This window comes from Pseudophryne corroboree, chromosome 9 (genome assembly GCF_028390025.1).
Source record: "Pseudophryne corroboree isolate aPseCor3 chromosome 9, aPseCor3.hap2, whole genome shotgun sequence".
Taxonomy (NCBI): Eukaryota; Metazoa; Chordata; class Amphibia; order Anura; family Myobatrachidae; genus Pseudophryne; species Pseudophryne corroboree.
This window is the reverse complement of record NC_086452.1, coordinates 398,046,284-398,061,405: the sequence shown is the minus strand read 5'-3', so window position 1 is coordinate 398,061,405 and position 15,122 is coordinate 398,046,284. Positions and strand designations below refer to the sequence as shown.

Sequence of the window (15,122 nt, the reverse complement as noted above, 5' to 3'; positions counted from 1 at the left end):
GAGCACTTGGGGAGCAGGGGAGGGGGGGTACGGAGCACATGGGGAGCAGGCTGTAGGGGGGGCACACAGCACATGGGGAGCAGTCTGCAGGGGAGGCACGGAGCACTTGAGAAGTAGGCTGCAGGAGGGGGGGGGGGTCACAGAGCACCTGGGGAGCAGGCTGCAGGGGGTCACAGAGCACCTGGGGAGCAGGCTGCAGGGGGTCACAGAGCACCTGGGGAGCAGGCTGCAGGGGGTCACGGAGCACCTGGGGAGCAGGCTGCAGGGGGTCACGGAGCACCTGGGGAGCAGGCTGCAGGGGGGCACGGAGCACTCATACCTGTGACTCTGTCTGGGGCCGAGAAGCCCGGTTCCCTGGAGCTCCTGTGAAAGGACCCATGGCAAAGGAGGCTCGGAGAGTGGCCGGGCCGGGGCCTTCTCTCGTTCCAAGGCTGCCCAGGCAGGGCTCCAGGAGCCCTGGACCAGCTCACCCCATCCGCCAGCCTTGGCTGCGGAGAGCGGACGCGGTTGAACTACCGAACCGGGGAGAGGGTCGAGGAGGGAGCCCAGGAGTCCCAGCCGGGCGCGCGATGCCCCCCGGTGGTCGGCGGAACCGCAGGCGCAGTGCTCTCTCCGGCACTTCCAGCCTCCCCGTTCCCCGACTCCCCCTTCGAGGCCGAGATAGGGCGACGCCAGGCATTCGTCCCGTCTCCCTCCCAGCGGTAGCGCCCCCCCCCGGCGGACTGAATCGGGTACTGCGATTTGCGGAAGTCCACTGGGGGAGGGGGCCGGAAGACCACCACCTTCTTCCCCGTGCTTAAGTGTCGGGCTGTCCGGGTGGGAGCGAGTCCGGGCGTCGCGTCTTCCCCCCGGACTCAGCCTGGGCGACCACTGTCCGTCCCCCGCTGCAGCTCCCTCACTGGGCTTCCTATCCAGCGGTGGACTCCCCTCCTACTCACCTGGCTTCACCAGTCTCCCCCTTCCGCCCGTGGCTGACGCCCGCAAAGGGAACCCGGCAAGAGCCCGGGATGTTCTTTTCTATCCATCCATCCGTTCATTAATTAATTTTCTATCTGTACGGACGTGAGTACGTATGTATGTACTGTTTGTATATAGTAGATATAGGCAGATTGTTTTCTCTTACGTCCTAGAGGATGCTGGGGACTCCAAAAGGACCATGGGGTATAGACGGGATCCGCAGGAGCTTGGGCACACTGAAAAGACTTAATCTGGGGGTATGAACTGGCTCCTCCCTCTATGCCCCTCCTCCAGACCTCAGTTAGACTTTGTGCCCAGGAGTGACTGGACACACACTAGGGGAGCTCTCCTGAGTTTCTCTTGAAAAGGCTTTTGTTAGGTTTTTTATTTTCAGGGAGACCTGCTGGCTACAGGCTCCCTGCAGTGTGGGAGTGAGGGGAGAGAAGCAGGACCTACTTCTTCTTAGTTTAAGGGCTCTGCTTCTCGGCTACTGGACACCATTAGCTCCAGAGGGTTCGATCACTTGGTGCGCCTAGTTGCTTGTTCCCGGAGGGGGGGCCCTGGGCAGCATGTTGCTGGGGTCCGGGAGCCGGCAGAAGCCGTTTCGCAGACCCCCGCCGGCATTTTAAAATCTGGCGGGCTGAAGCGTGCCGGGAAGGGGCGGAGCTTAGCCACGCGTCTCACAGCGCCATTTTCTCCTCCACACGCGGCTGAAGGAGATGCTGGCCCGGGACCTCCACAGCTCCTCTCAAGTAACAGGGAGCTAATCGAAGCGGGGGGGGGGGGGGGGGGGGGCGCAGTTGTGGTGCATTTTTATGATAATTTAAGCAGCGCTGGTCACATATATCCCTTGCCGGGATATTGGGGCGCTGGGGTGTGAGCTGGCATACTCCCTCTGTGTCCTCTATCTGGGCTTCATTGTGGGCCTGTCCCCTAGCTGAGACATTCTGTGTGTGTCCGTGTGTCGATAATACGTGTCGGCATGTCTGAGGCTGAATGTTATTCACCGGAGGAGGTTGTTGGGGGAGCGGATGCGGGTCTAGATTTGGGCCTGTCGGCGCAGCCGACACCTGATTTACTCACATTGCTAAGTACAATCAATACGAATGTAGCTTCTTTATCAAAGAGATTGGATAAGTCTGAGTCACAGACGCAGGTGTGGAAAAAGTCCATAGAGGAGGCTTTGTCTCAGGTGCAGACCCCATCGGGATCGCAAAAGCGTCCATTTACACAAGTGGTAGATACGGATACCGACATGGACTCTGATTCCGAGGTCGATTTCACTGAGGCTGCTTTGCATCCACGTTTAGTGAAGAGTATTCAATACATGATTGTGGCTATAAAAGATGTTTTACGCATTTCTGATGAACCTGCGGTACAGGAAACAAGGATTTGCTTGTTTAAGGGAAAAAAACCTGAGGTGAAGTTTCCTCCCTCTCATGAAATGAATACTCTTTGTGAAAAGGCTTGGGAGTCGCCGGACAAGAGGTGGCAGATTCCCAAGAGGATTTACATGGCGTATACTTTCCCCTCTGATGACAGTGAAAAATGGGAATCGTCTCCAAATGTTGACAAAGCTCTATCTCGTTTGTCTAAGAAAGTGGTGCTTCCGTCTCCTGACACGGCAGCTCTCAAGGATCCGGCGGATCGCAAGCTGGAGACGTCTCTGAAGTCCATTTTCGCTAATTCAGGGGCATTGCTCAGACCTGCGGTGGCGTCGGTATGGGTGAGTAGTGCTATTGCTAAATGGGCTGAGAATTTAGCTAATGATATGGATACCCTTGATAAAGATAATGTTCTTTTGACTCTTGGTTATATCAAGGACGCCGCAGATTACCTGAAGGATGCGGCGAGGGATGTTTGTCTCTTGGGATCAAGAGCCAATGCCATGTCGATATCGGCCAGGAGGGCGTTGTGGATCCATCAATGGAATGCTGATGCCGACTCCAAGCGAGCTATGGAAGCTTTACCCTTCAAAGGTAATGTCTTGTTTGGGGACGGCTTGGCGGACCTAGTCTCTACCGCGACGGCGGGTAAGTCCTCTTTTCTTCCCTATGTTCCCACACAACACAAAAAGGCACCACATCAGCAGATGCAGTCCTTTCGTCCCAATAAATACAGGCGTGGAAAAGGTTCGTCCTTCCTCGCTTCAAAGGGTAGAGGAAGGGGAAGGAAGTCGCCTGCCGTGTCCGGCGCCCAGGAAGTCCTCCCCAAAAGTTCTCCCCTGCCTCTACCAAGTCCACCGCATGACGCTGGGGCTTCCCTGGGGGACTCCGGACTGGTGGGGGGCTGTCTGCGAGTCTTCAGTCAGGTCTGGATTCAATCAGACCTGGATCCTTGGGTCCTAGAGATTGTGTCTCAGGGATACAAGCTGGAGTTTCGGGAGGTGCCCCCTCACCGGTTTTTCATTTTGGCCTTACCAGTGTCTCTTCCGGACAGGGAGCTGGTGCTGGCAGCGATACAAAAATTTTGTCAACAGAGGGTCATTGTTCCCGTTCCCCCGTCACAACGGGGGGAGGGGTTCTACTCGAGCCTGTTTGTTGTGCCGAAACCGGACGGTTCGGTCAGACCGATTCTGAATCTAAAATCCCTCAATCCATACTTGAAAGTTTTCAAGTTCAAGATAGAATCTCTTCGAGCGGTCATTTCCAGCCTAGAAGGGGGGGATTTTATGGCGTCAGTCGACATAAAGGATGCCTACTTACACGTCCCGATATATCCTTCGCATCAGGCCTTCCTCAGGTTTGCGATACAGGATTCTCATTACCAATTTCAGACGTTGCCGTTTGGGCTTTCCACTGCCCCGAGGATTTTCACCAAGGTCATGGCAGAAATGATGGTTCTCCTTCGCAAGCAAGGGGTTACAATTATCCCGTACTTGGACGATCTCCTGATAAAGGCGAGGTCCAAGGAACGGTTGCTGGGGAGTGTAAATTTGGTGCTATCGGTGCTGCGACAGCACGGTTGGGTGCTAAATTTGACAAAATCTCAGTTGATCCCGACCACTCGGCTGTCTTTTCTGGGCATGATTCTGGACACGGAGTTACGGAGAGTATTTGTTCCAGAAGAGAAAGCTCTGGAACTGCAGTCGATGGTCAGGGAACTTCTGAGGCCGACGAGTGTGTCAATCGATCACTGTACTCTGGTTCTGGGAAAAATGGTTGCAGCATACAAAGCCATTCCGTTTGGCAGGTTTCATGCCCGGGTGTTTCAGTGGGACTTACTGAGCAAATGGTCCGGGTCTCACCTGCACATGCACCGGAAGATAAGTCTATCTCCCAGAGCCAGAATTTCTCTACTGTGGTGGCTACAAAGTTCTCACCTCCTAGAAGGACGCCGGTTCGGTATCCTGGACTGGGTACTTCTGACAACAGATGCAAGTCTCCGGGGCTGGGGTGCAGTCACCCAAGGCAGAAACTTCCAGGGGAGATGGTCGCTCCAGGAAGCGTGTCTCCACATAAATGTTCTCGAGTTAAGAGCCATTTACAACGGCCTACTACAAGCAAGAAGCCTTCTTCAGGGTCGGCCTGTCCTGGTACAGTCAGACAACATCACAGCAGTGACACATATAAACCGTCAAGGCGGAACAAGGAGCAGAGCGGCAATGGCGGAGGCCACAAGAATCCTTCGCTGGGCGGAACAACACGTGAGCACCCTGTCAGCAGTCTTCCTACCGGGAGTGGACAACTGGGAAGCAGATTTCCTCAGCAGACACGATCGCCATCCGGGAGAGTGGGCTCTTCACCAAGAAATATTTGCAGAGGTGACGGAGCGTTGGGGAATTCCGTTGATCGACATGATGGTGTCTTGTCTCAACAAGAAGCTCCCGAGGTATTGTTGCAGGTTAAGTGACCCCCAAGCCAGTGCGGTGGACGCCCTGGTGTCTCCGTGGGTGTTCAAGTCGGTGTATGTGTTCCCTCCACTTCCTCTCATTCCAAAGGTACTGGGGATCATTCGTCGAACAAGGGTTCAGGCGATTCTCGTCGTTCCAGATTGGCCACGAAGGACCTGGTATCCGGATCTGCAGGAAATGCTCAGAAAATCCGTGGCCTCTTCCTCTAAGATAGGACCGGTTGCAACAGGGGCCATGTCTATTCCAAGACTTACCGCGGCTGCGTTGGACGGCATGGCGGTTGAACGCCGAATTCTAGCGGATAAGGGTATTCCGGAAGAGGTCATTCCTACGCTAATAAAGGCTAGGAAGGACATGACATCTAAACATTATCACCGTATATGGTGAAAATATGCTTCTTGGTGTGAGGCCAGGAATGCTCCTACGGAAGAATTCCATCTGGGCCGTTTCCTTCACTTCCTGCAAACTGGAGTGAATTTCGGCCTAAAATTAGGACCTATTAAGGTTCAGATTTCGGCCTTATCCATTTTCTTTCAAAAGGAATTGGCCTCTCTCCCTAAAGTACAAACTTTTGTGAAGGGAGTACTGCATATTCAGCCTCCTTTTGTACCTCCGGTGACGCCTTGGGACCTTAACGTGGTGTTAAGTTTCATTAAGTCACACTGGTTTGAACCACTTAAAAAACGGTGGAGTTGTAAAATCTCACTTGGAAGGTGGTCATGTTTTTAGCCTTTGCTTCGGCTAGGCGAGTGTCGGAATTAGCGGCTTTATCACATAAAAGCCCCTATCTGGTTTTCCATATGGATAGAGCGAAATTGCGGAACCGTCCTCAATTCCTGCCAAAAGTGGTTTCATCCTTTCATATGAACTATTGTGGTGCCTGTGGCTACGCGTGACTTGGAGGATCCCGAGTCCCTTGATGTGGTCAGGGCTTTGAAAATTTACGTGGCCAGATCGGCTACAGTCAGAAAAACAGAAGCACTGTTTGTCATGTATGCAACCAACAAGATTGGTGCCCCTGCTTCAAAGTAGACTATTGCTCGCTGGATCTGTAACACGATTCAGCAGGCGCATTCTACGGCGGGATTGCCGTTACCTAAATCGGTCAAGGCCCATTCCACTTCTTGGGCGGCTGTCAGAGGGGTCTCGGCGCTACAGCTGTGCCGAGCTACTACTTGGTCGGGTTCAAACTCCTTTGCAAAGTTCTATAAGTTTGATACCCTGGCTGAGCAGGACCTCCTGTTTGCTCAATCGGTGCTACAGAGTCATCCGCACTCTCCCGCCCGTTTGTGAGCTTTGGTATAATCCCCATGGTCCTTACGGAGTCCCCAGCATCCTCTAGGACGTAAGAGAAAATAAGATTTTAAACCTACCGGTAAATCTTTTTCTTTATCATCCACTAGGGGTCACTGGAGTACTCTTGGGATATGGACGGGCGTAGCCGAACAAAGGCACTGAATATTTAAATTTAGGACTCTTCCCCCCCCCCTCCATATCCCCGAGTACCTCAGTGTACTCTCTCAGTGTTTTTTCGGTGCTCACAGCACGAACATCGGCTTGTGGTATACCCACACTTGGATTTTTATTTTTAATTTTTATTTTTACACATAGCACATCCCTTCCCAGTTTCTGGAAAAACATGGGTCCGGGATAGTGCCGCTGCAGGGGCAGCGCATGGCGTGTCGGTCCTCACAAAGAGCACCCTCACAGCCACAGACAGCATGGCGTGTCGGTCCTCACAAAGAGCACCCTCACAGCCACAGACAGCTCACTGCTTCTAAAAGAGCAGCCAGGACTAGAGAGCTGGACGGGCTTGCACAAAAGAAGCCCGTCGCAGCCATAGATCACTGGGACGCTGACTGGAGCTGGACGGGGCTTACACATAGAAGCCCCGTCACAGCCAGGACTACAAAGCTGAACGGAGCTTACACAAAGAAGCTCCGTTGCAGCCAGGACTACAGAATGACAACCATGAGTCACATCAATGAAGACTGGACGGAGCTTACACAGAAGAAGCCCCGTCACAGCCATGACTCACTTCACTGAAACTGGACGGAGCTTACACACAAGAAGCCCCGTCACAGCCAGGAGTTACAGCGTCACAAGGAAGGTAGGCTGGGGAACGGGGCGGTCAGCGCAGGCTGCCGCCCCGCTATGTAGGGGTTAACATGCCTCGCGCTCATACTGAGCTCCGTCCGGCAGCACAGCAGGGGGAGCTCAGACGCGCTATGCCCAGCCGCTACGCACAAGGTAAGCGCTCCGTTCGGCCGCTGCTTCGCCCGGCCGCACGGCACGCGGCTGCTCTCCCCACTCAGACACAGCAGAGCAGGGGGAAAACCACAGAGCAGGGGGAAAACCATATTTATCAGCCGCTCCGTCCGGCGTCCGTGTTTCCCAGCGGTGGAAAGCGCTCCAGGCACGCCGCTGCTCTCCCCACTCAGGCGCCCTCACAACGGCCACAGCAGACCTCAGTGCAGGTGATGACAAAGGCTGTCGGCCGCCGCAGCTCTCTCAGTCTCAGTACAGAGACGGTGGGGGGAAGAGACCCGGTGGAAGTTGCCAGGTTAAATATAAGATATTTATAAGGATGGCCTGATAGTAATGGGCTATTAAATCTATATTACTGTCTGTGATGTAGCAGTATAATAGGCTTTTGAGCCTATATATTAATGGCTGTTATTAACATTGTAAAAAGGCTATTGAGCCTATATATTGATGCTGTATAAATATATTAATGTCTGGAATATATATATATATTTATTCATAGAGCATGTGTTGTACCCGGCCTGTGATTATACTGTATAATAGGCTAGATTAACACGGGAACATTTGTAATTTGTTCTGTGATTATCACGGTCAGCATGGCAAAGGGGCCATTTTAACCATGCTTCCTGTTGTTTTCCAGTTTGTAATTCTGGAACATTCCTGCCCTACATCTCTAAGCCACCAGAGGCGCAGGGGTGTTAGGGGGAATTTTTGGTCAGCATAAGTTAGCCATGTAAACTGTATTTTTACATAATTCTAGAACATTCCTGCCCTACATCTCTAAGCCACCAGAGGCGCAGGGGTGTTAGTAGGAATTTGGTTCGGGTTTCATATGCCATGTGAACTGCTTTTCACATAAAGATTACTCTGGTTTCTCTTCACAGCCAATAAATCTTTCGGTTTTTACTAAAGATTTCCGTAGAGAGAAACAACCATGAGTTTAATATTAATATGCTGTTCAGCAATAAAATATATATATGACATGATAACGTCATAAGGCGTGCAATGGCTGTCCGTTGCCTATTGTGGTGTCTGTCTGCATAGCGAGTAAGGCTAGCGCAGACTAAAAATAATTTTCAAGTCCTATTTTAATGGCAATTCAAATAAACATCGGAGTCTCGGAAGTTATTCCGCCAGCTCTAACAAAAGACAGTCTTTCCAAAGGGCCAATTTCCCTTTGGGTACCATAGTGTTTATTTAACTGGTCTTATAATTTAATGCACGATTCTATGTCAAATCTCACACCGATAACTACGAGTGAGAAGGGTACATTAGACCAGCACTCAGATAGTGCAGGGTTGTTGCCAACATACATTGATAAATTACAGTGAGTCAATGTCTCCATTGTTACACTTAGTAGACTTTGACCACTATTTAATCGTTTCCAAGATGACGCCATCCGCCATTGGTAAATGCGTCTGTGTCAAACATTATAAAGACCCAAGAAACATTTGGGTCACTAGACTATGTATGGAAACAATGACATTACTGTTAAAAGAAGCTGCAGAGTATATCTGTAAAGCCTCTTCTAACGACGGTACTTCGATTCTCACTTTTCATCGTCGCTAGTTCAGCACGACAAGGCCACAGCTTGTTGGTCCTAAATTTGATATTCAGCCATTACCGCATCCAGTATCAAAACGGAATACTTGTGCCGGCGTTTAATCCCTTTAGACTTCAGTTTTTCAAGGCGGTGGTACAAAACACTCACGCCTTGTAACGACAGGACGCTACGGTCAGCAAGCCAGTAGTTTGATGATCTCTTTTCCAATTGTGGAAGCGCGTCTTTACATGTTACTTTTGCGGGGTTTCCAGACTTCAACTCATGGAGGTCTCAGCTAGTTACAAATTAAAGGACATGACTGCCTCAGTCGAACGGTTTGGCAGGTAGTCATTTGGTCTCTGCTGGGTTTTCAGCTGTCTTTATAATACAGGCAGTAGTACAACAACAGAGTGAGGGTTGCTTATTCCCCTCTGTTTGGGGTAACAAAACCATACAGCTACGTCGCAGTTTCAATCAGCAAGTCACTTACTGCAGTTTGAAAATAGATTTGCTGCGGTTAGTATTGGCAGATTGGAGCCACAAAATTGCATACTTGCACTTGATCTGCACAATGCAGATATACCCATTCCGGTTTGTTCATCACAGGTTTTAGCGTTTGCAAATCGCCACAACCATTAACCATTTCAGGTCTACCGTTTCTTATACTCTGGTATTTACCAAAGTGATGTTGGAAGATGATAGTTCATCTCACATAAGAACTCTGTCGCAACAGAGTTTCTCTATCTTAGATGATCTGCTCATAAGAACTCTGTATCAACAAAGTTCCTCTAACTTGCGCTACTAATGTATACTGCGGTGGCAGATCACGTTCACAATTCCTAGGTAAGATTATAAATACGGTAATTCAAAGCATTTACCTACTACACCAGCAAGAACAAATGTACATCTAGTAATTAGTGCAATTCACGCACACTAACGGTACATTGGTGTATTCACCTAGTTAAGATAATAATGCGTTTTAAGCGATTTAGTTCGCCGCCCTTGACTCGCGGTTCCCACAGAGGGGCGAGGGTGTCTGGACGAGAGTCGCAGAGGTTCAGGAGTTGTAGTTTACAAAAAATCAGCGACAGAGGTTCTAAAACACGAAAGATTGCTGTCGATAAATGTCCTGGAACTACGTGAATTTTACAATGCACTACATGCTTCGCTTTCAGTCTGACCACGGGCAGTCAGACAACGCAACGGCAGTTGCATACAGAGAACAAAAAAGCCGCATGGCAATGCGGCAGGTAACTCCAATCCTCAATGGCTCAGAACACCATTATGTGAAAATGTCAAGAGATTATTCCGTGAGTGGACATCTGTTAGACAGATGATCTCACCCGTCAGAATTTGGATCCTGAAAACTGGACATTAAATCCAGAGGTGTTTCATATGTGAGTCCACAGAAGGGGGTTACCCTCAGGTATACATGATGGTATCTCGCCACAATTACAAAAGCTCAGTATGTGTACAAAACAACAGATCACAAGGGCAGTGGCGGTGGAGTCTCTCACATTCATGTGGTCATTCAGCATCGTGTATCTGGCTCCACCATTTTCCGCTGCTCTCTCTCTCTCCGTTGTCAAAACGGATCATAAGACAGTTCGTCACAGTCATACTGATGGTATCTCATGTGTGTCAGAGAAGTTGCTTCTCGAATTTCCAAGGAATACTTGCACACGATCTTGGGCCGCTCATAATACGTCCAACCTGGTACATCAGGGAACGTTTTTTTACCCATAGTTACCTATGTACTTGTTACCTATGTACCGCAGCTGCGGTTGATGGGGTGAGGGTTCAAACCGCCCTCTTAAGAAATAGAGCATTACAGTGTCGGTTATACCAACCAGGTTACGAGCTAGTAGACCGCTTAAGGCAGCTCATTATTACAAAATTTCGTGTGCTTACATAAGTCGTAAACCTCTGAAGTTTCCGACATCATCCTTCAAGTTATCCGTATTCTGTTAAACGGGGTGGTATGGAAAACTGCGTTTACTTGCACGGAGGGTGCAGGTATCTGTGTAGTAAACTTATCTTCAAAGACGTTTGTCTTTATTGCGTCTGTACACACCGTTATACAAGGTGTCACCAAAGTTCAGATTCTATTTATCTCACCTACAGCGCCAGGTGGCTTGAGGTTGGGTTCAGATTTCTTACAGTTTTCATATTTTGAACCCTTACAACAAATGGGGATTAAGTTTCTCACTTTGGAAAACATTTTTATTCTAGCCTTGGCTTCGGCAAGGGTTTTGTTTTCATATTTGGGTGCCTTGTATTCCAACCAAGCCACCGTATTTGAGTTTTCTCATGACAAAGCAGATCTTCGGACGAATTCCGCTTTCGTATTCTTCACATCAATATACCAATAGTGGTTCCTGTGTGGACAGCACATTCTAGAATTCTGAATGTGGTACACGCATTACGCGTTTATATATGTCCCGAATGTCTACAGTACGTGATATCAATACGTTGTTTGTTCTCTATGATTCTGCCAACTGGGGTTAGCCAGTTTCTCAGCAGACATCCAGTGGGATAATAATAATGACTACAAGTCAGGCTTACTTTAAGGCTAAGTTACAATCGCCTACGTCAGTAATAGCTCATCCCACAGGTTCTGTGGGAATGTCAGACCCAGCGGGTCGTGGAGCGTCTACGACGCGGCTACATAGCCGTGCACGTTTACACGTTATGAATGGTGGCGCCATCAGCATCTAGCTTTGGCCTGCCTACTGTTACAAGTATCAAACAGCTCTCCCGCCCACGAGGGAAGCTTTGGTACGTCCCAAGAGTACTCCAGTGACCCCTAGTGGATGATAAAGAAAATAGGATTTTGGTACTTACCAGGTAAATCCTTTTCTTTGAATCCATAGGGGGCACTGGACGCCCACCCAGAGCAGTTTTACCTGGGTTGTTTTAAGCTCAAGGGAGCTTAGGGTAACAAGTTTTACTTGATTGATATTAAGCTCAGAGGAGCTTATGGTAACACATTTTCACCGATTGGTTCAAATTATAAAGTTCTATCGGTTATGGTGTCAACTGTTTAGTTGACCGTAAGGTTATGGGTCAACATTGTTGTTGTCCGTTATGTTATGGTTATGGTGTCAACTGTTTAGTTGACAGTAAGGTTATGGGTCAACATTGTGGTTGTCCGTTATGTTATAGGTTTTCTCCATTGTCAACCTCTCTATATAGTTCCTGTTCGCTCAGTAAAAAACACTGAGAGAGTACACTGAGGTACTCGGGGATATGGAGGGGGGGGAGAGTCCTAAATTTAAATATTCAGTGCCTTTGTTCGGCTACGCCCGTCCATATCCCAAGAGTACTCCAGTGCCCCCTATGGATTCAAAGAAAAGGATTTACCTGGTAAGTACCAAAATCCTATTTTCTCGTAGTCCGTAGAGGATGCTGGGCGCCCGTCCCAAGTGCGGACTACTTCTGCAAGACTTGTATATAGTTATTGCTTAAATAAGGGTTATGTTATAGTCTCATCGGTCTTGGACTGATGCTATGTCGTTTTCATACTGTTTACTGGATAGTATATCACAAGTTATATGGTATAGATTGTAAGCTTGCGAGCAGGGCCTTCCTACCTCTGTCTGTCTGTTTTTACCCAGTTTGTTCTATTACTGTTGTTCTAATTGTAAAGCGCAACGGAATATGCTGCGCTATATAAGAAACTGTTAATAAATAAATAATATGGTGTGATTGGTGTGGCTGGTATGAATCTTGCCCTTGGATTAACAAAAATCCTTTCCTCGTACTGTCCGTCTCCTCTGGGCACAGTTTCTCTAACTGAGGTCTGGAGGAGGGGCATAGAGGGAGGAGCCAGTGCACACCAGATCTAAAGTCTTTTTTAAAGTGCCCATGTCTCCTGCGGAGCCCGTCTATCCCCATGGTCCTTACGAAGTCCCCAGCATCCTCTACGGACTACGAGAAAAAGATTTACCGGTAGGTTTAAAATCTTATTTTCTCTATCGTCCTAAGTGGATGCTGGGGTTCCTGAAAGGACCATGGGGAATAGCGGCTCCGCAGGAGACAGGGCACAAAAAAGTAAAGCTTTACTAGGTCAGGTGGTGTGCACTGGCTCCTCCCCCTATGACCCTCCTCCAGACTCCAGTTAGATTTTGTGCCCGAACGAGAAGGGTGCAATCTAGGTGGCTCTCCTAAAGAGCTGCTTAGAGAAAGTTTAGTTTAGGTTTTTTTCTTTACAGTGAGTCCTGCTGGCAACAGGATCACTGCAACGTGGGACTTAGGGGGAAAGTAGTAAACTCACCTGCATGCAGAGTGGATTTGCTGCTTGGCTACTGGACACCATTAGCTCCAGAGGGATCGAACACAGGCCCAGCCGTGGAGTCCGGTCCCGGAGCCGCGCCGCCGACCCCCTTGCAGATGCTGAAGCGTGAAGAGGTCCGGAAACCGGCGGCTGAAGACTCCTCAGTCTTCATAAGGTAGCGCACAGCACTGCAGCTGTGCGCCATTTTCCTCTCAGCACACTTCACTGGGCAGTCACTGAGGGTGCAGAGCGCTGGGGGGGGGCGCTCTGAGAGGCAAATATAAACCTTATACAAGGCTAGAAATACCTCACATATAGCCCATAGGGGCTATATGGAGATATTTAACCCCTGCCTGACTGGAAAAATAGCGGGAGAAGAACCCGCCGAAAAAGGGGCGGGGCCTATCTCCTCAGCACACGGCGCCATTTTCTGTCACAGCTCCGCTGGTCAGAACGGCTCCCAGGTCTCTCCCCTGCACTGCACTACAGAAACAGGGTAAAACAGAGAGGGGGGGCACATTAATGGCTATATATATATATATATATTAAAGCAGCTATAAGGGAGCACTTAATATAAGGATATCCCTTGTATATATAGCGCTTTGTGGTGTGTGCTGGCAGACTCTCCCTCTGTCTCCCCAAAAGGGCTAGTGGGTCCTGTCTTCATTAGAGCATTCCCTGTGAGTTTGCGGTGTGTGTCGGTACGTGGTGTCGACATGTATGAGGACGATATTGGTGTGGAGGCGGAGCAATTGCCAAATATGCAGATGTCACCCCCCAGGGGGTCGACACCAGAATGGATGCCTTTATTTGTGGAATTACGTGATGGTTTATCTTCCCTTAAACAGTCAGTTGAGGACATGAGGCGGCCGGACAATCAATTAATGCCTGTCCAGGCGCCTCAAACACCGTCAGGGGCTGTAAAACGCCCTTTGCCTCAGTCGGTCGACACAGACCCAGACACGGGCACTGATTCCAGTGACGACGGTAGAAATTCAAACGTATTTTCCAGTAGGGCCACACGTTATATGATTTTGGCAATGAAGGAGACGTTACATTTAGCTGATACTACAGATACCGTAAAACAGGGTATTATGTATGGTGTGAAAAAACTACAAACAGTTTTTCCTGAATCAGAAGAATTAAATGACGTGTGTGATGAAGCGTGGGTTGCTCCTGATAAAAAGTTGATAATTTCAAAAAAGTTATTGGCATTATACCCTTTCCCGCCAGAGGTTAGGGCGCGCTGGGAAACACCCCCTAAGGTGGACAAGGCGCTCACACGCTTATCCAAACAAGTGGCGTTACCCTCTCCTGAGACGGCCGCACTTAAGGATCCATCAGATAGAAAGATGGAAGTTATTCAAAAGAATATATACACACATGCAGGTGTTATACTACGACCAGCTATAGCAACTGCCTGGATGTGCAGTGCTGGAGTAGTTTGGTCAGAATCCCTGATTGAAAATATTGATACCCTAGATAGGGACAATGTTTTACTGTCGTTAGAACAAATAAAGGATGCATTTATCTATATGCGTGATGCACAGAGGGATATTTGCACACTGGCATCTCGGGTGAGTGCTATGTCCATTTCAGCCAGAAGAGCCTTATGGACACGACAGTGGACAGGCGATGCGGATTCAAAACGTCACATGGAGGTTTTGCCGTATAAAGGGGAGGAGTTATTTGGAGTTGGTCTATCAGACTTGGTGGCCACGGCTACTGCCGGGAAATCCACTTTTTTACCTCAAGTCACTCCCCAACAGAGAAAGGCACCGACCTTTCAACCGCAGCCTTTTCGCTCCTACAAAAATAAGAGAGCAAAGGGCTTGTCGTACCTGCCACGAGGCAGAGGAAGAGGGAAGAGACACCAACAGGCAGCTCCTTCCCAGGAACAGAAGCCCTCCCCGGCTCCTGCAAAAACCTCAGCATGACGCTGGGGCCTCTCAAGCGGACTCGGGGACAGTGGGGGGCCGTCTCAAAAATTACAGCGCGCAGTGGGCTCACTCGCAGGTAGACCCCTGGATCCTGCAGATAATATCTCAGGGGTACAGGTTGGAATTAGAGACGGATCCTCCTCATCGTTTCCTGAAGTCTGCCTTACCAACCGTCTCTTCCGAAAGGGAGAGGGTGTTGGAAGCCATTCACAAGCTGTACGCTCAGCAGGTGATAGTCAAAGTACCCCTATTACAACAAGGAAAGGGGTATTATTCCACTCTATTTGT

The 15,122-nt window shown here is 49.4% G+C and overlaps 1 non-coding gene across 1 annotated transcript; it reads left to right on the top strand.

Annotated features, from left to right (window-relative positions):
- Positions 1-7,937: 7,937 nt before the first annotated feature.
- On the top strand, positions 7,938-8,058 carry LOC134959536 (U5 spliceosomal RNA). The gene has a single exon (XR_010187559.1). It is a non-coding gene; the product is annotated as a U5 spliceosomal RNA (small nuclear RNA).
- The last annotated feature ends 7,064 nt before the right edge of the window (positions 8,059-15,122 follow it).